Here is an 8,117-nt window from a genome sequence, read left to right on the forward strand (position 1 = left end):
AAGGGGTTAATGTTGATGTTACATTAACTCCACCAATTCCATTAATGTCACAAACAGTCTGCGTGCCAACAACAAGGAGTTCTACTCTAGATTTTGGAGGGAGTAGATGTCTGTGTACCATCTCCCTAAATTCCTACTAATTATGCCTGATTAAATGTAGCTGCACTTATTACTGTCATGCATTAAACATACTTATTATCTAAGGACAGAGCCTGTTTGTAGATGCTGTACAGTGGTGTATCCTTCACAACTAATCATTAGGTAGTCCCAAAACAAAGGAGGATTGGCAGCACCTGAAACAATCCTGACCCTGTACTACATGCTGGTAGAGTTGGCAAATGCTACAAGGTGCATCAGTTCTTGACTGAGAAAATACCACTCCAACTCCTTTCTACTGGTGACAATAACAACACAAAATGAGCTGGTTTAAGAGGTAGTAAATGTATCCAAGAAATAAGCACACTAAAAAATATCACAGGGCGAATGACCTTGATCCGGAAGAAAACAGCATGACCAATAGTTGGGGTAAGAGCTCCCTCTACTGTTCTGTATAGAAATGGCAACTGTTCACTTTCTCGTGGCAAATTGATTGTATTCTCAACACTTGTTCATCATGGGGAATATTCCTTCTGTGTGCCATGTAAACAAATTGCTAAGTACATTCTTAACAGAGGTAATTATATTTTTTATTGCATTTGCATGGATTAAGAAAGATCATTTTCTGTATCCCACTTCAGAAGATAAGTAGAAATGTTACTTAACTCTTAAGGAAACTGCTTAGTTGAACAGTTGGTCCTTATTGACATGATCATTTTGGCTGGCCTGAACTAGACTTTAAGTCTGAGTCTCGACAGCTCATGTGTCATTTTTCTGTTCCCAGCTTTTAGCTTTCATGCAGAATGTATATTACTGGAATGGTTTCTGTTACTGGCTGAAGCACTATCAAATGATATTGACAAGGCTTGTAGTCAATCCAGAGCAGTGCTACTAAAGTTTGAAGTGTTTCCATTTCAGTACAAAACCATAGCCATGTCCAAAGGACACTGATGTGTTTTCCAGCGTAATTTTGATTGCTTCATGAGTAGTTTCTAGATTTACATCCTGGGCTTTATTCACATGAGAAGCAAGATTAATCCAACCTTCCATTTCAACATCACACGTTGCATTCACAAAAATTGATTACAGGAATGTTTCCACATTCGGTATGAATTTTCCATCATAAACAGTTATCTTTGACCAATTTTGCAAACTATTCTCGGCATATGCACAAGGTCTGCCTGCCTGTGTGCAAGAAAGCTTGGGAAAGTCATGCAATTGTGGATCTCTCTTTTAATATGGAAGAATCTAAAATGTTCCTGGTGCTCCAGTAATCCAACATTCCATTTTCTTACAGCCTGAGCCATTCTAATGAGCCAAAGTAAAAATCAGAACAGTTCTACATCTGTTTACTTTAGTGTTTTGTGGCTGATGGTAATATACAGGTCAACTGTAAATGACAAAACAGCAATTCTCCTGCTATTGGAGACTAAGAATCCACCCACAAGGTGAGTGTTTATGAACAGAAAATCCCAAGGAGTTACTAACTATAGTACAACAGTGCCTGCTGCTTTGGCCACACCAAAGAATTAAGAACATTCCTGCCTATTTGTTTTGTAAATCGTGCACTTGTCCCTCAATAATTCAAGTTCAAAAAAGGCCCCTGAGTGTTCTTTACGATTTAATTCTTGACAAGATAGCATTGATATCAAGTGTCATGTTTGCACGTCAGTGAAGACTGGTTTTTTTTGCCCTTGCAATAAATCAAAGGTTTGTGAAAATAGTAAAATTAACTGCCTTGTTCGGTAGTATTTCTTTTCTGCAATGGCTTACTGTTCCATCATTGTCATTGATACTGATACAGCAGGAAGGAAGGAAGGAAAACAATATCAATCATGTGTTTATTCCAATAACCAGTCAACCTGAAACGATCATTTGTTCTCTACAAAAATGATTTTTCAAAATGTAGTTATGAGTTACATAACGGAATACCTTCTGATAGGTAGCAATAACTGTGTTACAAGCTCCCAGGATAACAGTCTAACATATATTGTGTCTTTATTGATCTGAGTCTGAGCTGGAATCGGGAGGCACATTAGTGGAGTATTGTATTTGCATTCTAAATAGGTTTCATCGTAGCAAGGCAGCAATGATCTCCACTGTGCTATGTGAGAAAGACATAAAGAAAAATGAGCATTTATAATGTATAGTATTACATCTCAAAGCATTCCATACACAATAGATTACTCTGAAATACAATGATTGTCGCTTCTGCCACATTTAAGGAAACTCCAAGGAAACTCATGGACCTGTTAGAAAGCAACATTTAAATATTATAACACTATTAAATTAATCATAGAGTGACTTGCTTTCCAAATGGTACAGGGACTAGGCCTCGAAGCTCCAGATCTGTTTACATTCCATCCTTGTCAGATGAGATTCATAGGAGATTTCAAATTAAATGGCTATCGGTGAGATCAGCATAATTTCTGCCCAAGAGTCATCCCGGAAATCGCGAGTCAATGATTTCACAAGTGAACATCTTTGAAAATATAGTTTCGCTGAGAGCTTCACTTTAAAAATTCCCAATAGCTTTGTGAGCAGTTGGAGTTTCAGAAATGTTGCAAGTCATGATGGTTTTAATGTTTGTGTTAGCTTTTTGAATAGGGCAAAGATAAATTCAAAACATATTGATGGGCAACTGTGTTAAACTTACTCTGGACTTTCCCCTGATAAATGTGAACTAATTACGCTTAGAAAAAGGAATAGTATGTTGGAAAATATTAAGACTGTGGTGGGGAAGATAGGAATTGCACGTAAAGAGGATTCAGGGAAACAACAGGTTGATCCTGAGGAAGATGGAAGTTGCTGACTTCACTCTGGTCTCCAGGGTGAGGGGTAATACTGTAGTGGGATGTGGGTATAAAGATTTTCAGATGGAATATTTTGCAAACATTATTTGAATATTAATACATTACAACCCTAGAATTTTACTGCATATAACCATGAAAAGTATGTTATGTCTTTAGGTTAAAAAACAATCAGTTGTTTGGATGTTACAATCTATTACTATGACTATAGTTTCTCCTTTGATAAGATCATATTCTTTCAAAGAATAATTTTTTCTTTGTGCTTAGATTAGTTGAGACTACACAACATTGCCGATGACGAACCAGCCTATTAGGATTTCTTCATGACTAATTGATCACAAATGTTACAATTTATGCATTTTTTAATAAATTATGATTGCACATCTATAAGCAGAATCTTCAGGAAAAGATGATAGAACGGAATCACAGGAGGTCTTTCATGATGCTCGGTCCTTTGAACATAAAAGATTTAATATTAAAGATTATATCAGCATTACCGTTTTGGAATTCTTTATGAGAAGAATAAACTCTGCGACCGACAAAGTCAATATTGCCCCAGAAAGCCTCTGGAGAGTTGATGGAAACAGGTAGGTATGCATGGCAAACTTGTTGCAGTTTAAACACTTCAATAGTTTGTTTGCAAGAACAGCCGATTGTCACTTAAGTTAAAAAGAATAATGGTTGTGTGATTTGGCCAAGACTTTCATCATTAACCATATCACAACATAAGTCAGCCATGACCTAATTGAAGAGCAGAACAGGCTGTAAAGGCCAAGACTTGTTCCTGTGGTTAACACAATATTTTTGCCCTGTGAAATCCTCTGTAAATTACTGAGATTAAAAGACCAGTCCATGTTTATTCTGCCAAAGTTCAAAATAAGTGCCTGCATTAGCATGACAGTGTGAAAACATCATGGGCAGAATTTTGAGATAGCAAGAACTGCAGATGCTGGCGTCAGAGTGGAGCTGGAGGAACACAGCAGGCCAGGCAGCATCAGAGGAGCAGGAAAGCTGACGTTTCGGGTCAGAACACTTCTTCATTTCTAAAGCCCCACATTTTGTTATTATGGGCAGGATTTTCCTGTCTATAATGTTCCACATGGATCTGTGTGTCACAGAATGTTAGTCATTGAGGAGAGGGATAACAATGGACAATGCTGGAGCTCTATGCCTCTTGGACAAGCAAGTCATTTTCAGTGGGTTTGAATGGAAAGGAGAGGGGGCGTTTGAGGAGGTCAGGGAAGTTTCCACTTTAAACAGTCTAGACCAGTATTATCACATTAAATGATTCACACTAGCATCATGGTAACTCCCATTTCTTTTATAGCCCTAATGCAGTTGAATGCTTCATGCTGCTTGTGGCTGGAATTAGTTAACGGGCCAAATTGGAGCACAACAGTAATCCTGAAGGCACATCTGGTCATCATCCTCATGGAGATCTTGTGGTGCTTGTGAGTAGCCCTGCTCTGAGCCAGAAGATCTAGGTTAAAGAATTCACTCTCTAATGGCATTGTGCATCTACCAGCAGCACATGGACTACAGCAGTTCAAGAAGACAGCTCACCACCACTATCTGAAGGGCAACTAGGGATGTGCAATTAGTTGGCCAGCCAGCAACACTCATATCCCGTGAGTGAATAGAAGAAAAGTCTACTCCAGGATTTGATGGCCATGGAAGGCTTATTCTGTGACAAAAACAGGATAATTATTACAGATAAGCCAAAGGGGGCATCTGTGGTTACCTAGAAATATTTAAAATTTTACCCAACTTAAAGAAAGAAACATGTAGTTGTGCAAAGACAAGAGGAAAGATGATGATTGGGCAAAATGGAAAGAAGTTGGAAAAAAAGACCAAAAAATTAACAGAAGGAAACATTTGAGTATGAGTGAAAGCTAATCAGAAGTACAAAACAGATAAGAACTGCTTTCAATATTTAAAAAGGAAAAGTGCGAACAGTGGGAGTGTTGGTCTAATAAAAACAATCCTATAGACTGGAGAATTAGCTATGAAAAATCAGGAAATAGCAGATGATATTTTGATGGTCTTTGTGATAGAGGATACAAGTAACATCCCAAAGGCAGAAATAAATCAGGAAATGGAAGAGAAGGAGAATCTCAGGAAAAGTGCCTCTTACCTGAGAAGTAAATTATTTGAGCTGACAAGTGCTCAGGCCATGATGAAATTCACCATAAGTTCTTAAAAGAAATGGCTAGTGAGATAGTTGATGCATTAGCTTAAATTTTCCAAAACTCCCTTGATTTGGGGATTCTTGTACGAGATTCAAAGATCGTGAATGTAACACAATTATTAAAAAAGGAAAGGATACAGAGAAATTTGAGGGGGTACCTGATTAAGCTTTATAATTTTATGAGTGGCATGGACAAGTTATAGAAAATAGCTATTCCCCTTAGTTAAAGGGCTAGTAAAAAAAAAAAGGCATAATTTTAAAGTGGAAGGCAAGAGATTTAGAGAAGATCTGAGGAAAAATGTTTTCACCCAGAAGATTTGGGGGTGTGGAATGCAATGCCTGAGAAGGTAGTTGAGGTGGGAAATCTCACAACCTTTAACAAGGACTTGGATGAACATTTAAGTGTCATAACATTCAATGCTATGGGCCAAGTGCAGGAAAGTAGGACTAGTGTAAATAATAGCATATTTCTGGTGGCACAGACTTGATGGGCAGAAGGGCCACTTCTGAACTGTTTTATTCTATAATTCTATAATAATCAGGAAGAGTCAACATGCTTTTGAGAAAGGGAGATCATATTTAACTAATCTATTGGAGTTTGCTGAAGAGATAACATGGAATGTGGTAAACAGGAATTGGTGGAAGGTACATGGATTTCCAGTAGGTATTTGATAAAGTGCTGCATAAAAGGTTATTGTGGAAAATAAAAGCTCATGGTGCAGTGTGTAGCATATTGGCATATGATAGAAGACTGACTGTCTCCAAGGAAGCAGAGAGTAAGCATAAAAAATCTTTGTCAGTTTGGCAAGACATAATGAGGGGTGCACTGCTGAATTGGTACTAGGACCTCAACTGTTTATAATTTGAATAAATAATTTAGATGCAGGTTTGGAAAGTATGGTTGTCAAATGTGCAGCTGACACAAGGTTGACAGGAAAGTATGTTGCAAAGATGATATGTGGAGGTTTCAAAAGATATTGATAGTTTACATAAATGAACAAAGATGAGGGTAATAGAGTATAATGAGGGAAAATGTGAACTTGCTCATTTTAGCAGAGAGTAAAGAAAGAAGCAAATGATCTAAACGGTGAGAGATGGCAGAGCTTTGAAATGGATAGCAATCTGTGTGTCCTTGTGCATCAATCGCAAAAGGTTAGCATGCAGGTACAGCAAGTAATTAGGAAAACTAATAGATTATCATGAAGATAATTGAATATGAAAGTAGGAATGTTGTACTTTGGTTATTCAGGGCACTAGTGAGACCATGTTTGGAGTAATGTCACTTTATTTAAGGATGAAAATGTTTTAGAGGTAGTTCAGAGGACATGTACTATTACCTAAAGTAGGCAGGTTGAGGAAAGGCCGGACAGCCTGAATTTGTATCATTTGGGGTTCAGGAGAGTTTAAAATAATTTGATTTTAAACATATAAAATCCTGAGGGGTCTTGATAAGGTAGACAGGACATGATATTTCCTCTTCTGGGAAAAGTTAAGACAAGAGGTCACTGCTTAAATAACAAGGGTCACCCATTTAAAACAGATCTGAGGTAAAAACCCCTCTCTCAGAAGGTAGTGAATCTTTGCCACCTACTTTGTGAAAACGTGCTGGAAGCACTTTTAAGACAGATTCTTGTTAAGCAAGGGGTTGAAAGGTTATGGGGGGTTGGTGGGAATGTGGATTTGAGGTTGCAATCAGATCAGCCATGATCTTATTGAATGGCAGAATGGTCTTGAAGCACTGAATGGCCTATGGCTGCTCCTGGTTTGTATGTTCATAAGAGCAACAAAGTCAGGTTGTGAATCATGCCTGGTTCAGGTGATAGGCTGGTGATCTATTCCAGAAAAATCTAGCTACATATTCGGACACAAGCATACTTGTTCACTTCATTCATCACTGTTTGCAGACTAAGTTCTCATGTATATTTGTTTTGGGAGATTTTCATTTGCCCTCAGCACCATTATTATGATGAGTTTGCTAATGAGAAGCTCCCAGCGTGAAAGGCTTGGAAAAGAAATGAAGAACATTCAAACAAATGACATCAAGATCAGACTGCAGGAAAGCTGCTCTGTGCTGATTCACTGGTAGCCACAAACTCCAATTTGTACGGGGCACGTATCTCAAATTAGGTGATGAATCATGCAGACAAGGCTTCAGTTTAGAAGGCAGGTTCTGACAGGGAGAAACGTTGTATTGGTAACAGTTGAAGTCTCACTGATCATTATGCTCCCTGGTTCTTTAGCTGCACTCAATCACAACAGGTCAGGCGTGACCTGGTAGTACACAGAAAGAAGGAATGTCAATGTAATCAGCCGCCAACAATATCACACTCATTAAGAGATTCCTAATCGTAGAGCAATTGCTGTATATAGGTATAAACAGCTTTGGGGAAGTGCACGTGCGCAAGTTTTTATTTGTGGAAAATCAAATGTGTTATACAGTGCTAGCTGCTTTACAGATATTGACTTATAACATTGACTAGATAACTGACTGAACCTGTGACAATACTGGCTAGTTAAAAGGTTAATATGTAATGTAGGTTAATATGTATGTTATATACAGATAGAATTCCCTTCTCCTTATTGATCTTTATCTTGTCTTACAAGCAGTAGCTTTTTTTTGAACATTTTTAAAAGGTCTTTATAATTTTGCTGTTCCCACAGTAGCATTTGCATTTAATTTTCTCATCTTTTCTTAAATCATCAATGACATCTTGCATTCATACAATTAAACCTTTCAAAGGGCCTGCAAACTCCATGAACACTGAAACTGTGTTAATGATGGAAGTATTAGAACTGGTGACTAAAATATTTTCTTTCAGACTGGAAGCTCCTCCAACTGGTCTTTATGAAATATGACAGAAACTTTGAGACACAAGTGCTGGAGATGGACTTCAGGCTGCAGCACAGGGCACATGGAAGCAGAGATAGTAGGAACTGCAGATGCTGGAGAAGCTGAGATAACAAGGTGTAGAGCTGGATGAACACAGCAGGCCAAGCAGCATCAGAGGAGCAGGAAGGCTGAC

The 8,117-nt window shown here is 38.1% G+C and overlaps 1 long non-coding RNA gene across 1 annotated transcript in view; it reads left to right on the forward strand.

Annotated features, from left to right (window-relative positions):
- Window positions 1-564: 564 nt before the first annotated feature.
- LOC125486259 overlaps window positions 565-8,117 on the forward strand; it is a 37,590-nt gene continuing 30,037 nt past the window's right edge. The window contains exon 1 of the long non-coding RNA XR_007264930.1: window positions 565-673. This is a non-coding gene — a long non-coding RNA (uncharacterized LOC125486259). The remainder of the gene's footprint in view (window positions 674-8,117) is intronic.

The sequence above is a fragment of the Rhincodon typus genome, chromosome 27 (genome assembly GCF_021869965.1).
Source record: "Rhincodon typus isolate 14 chromosome 27, sRhiTyp1.1, whole genome shotgun sequence".
In the NCBI taxonomy this organism is placed as follows: Eukaryota; Metazoa; Chordata; class Chondrichthyes; order Orectolobiformes; family Rhincodontidae; genus Rhincodon; species Rhincodon typus.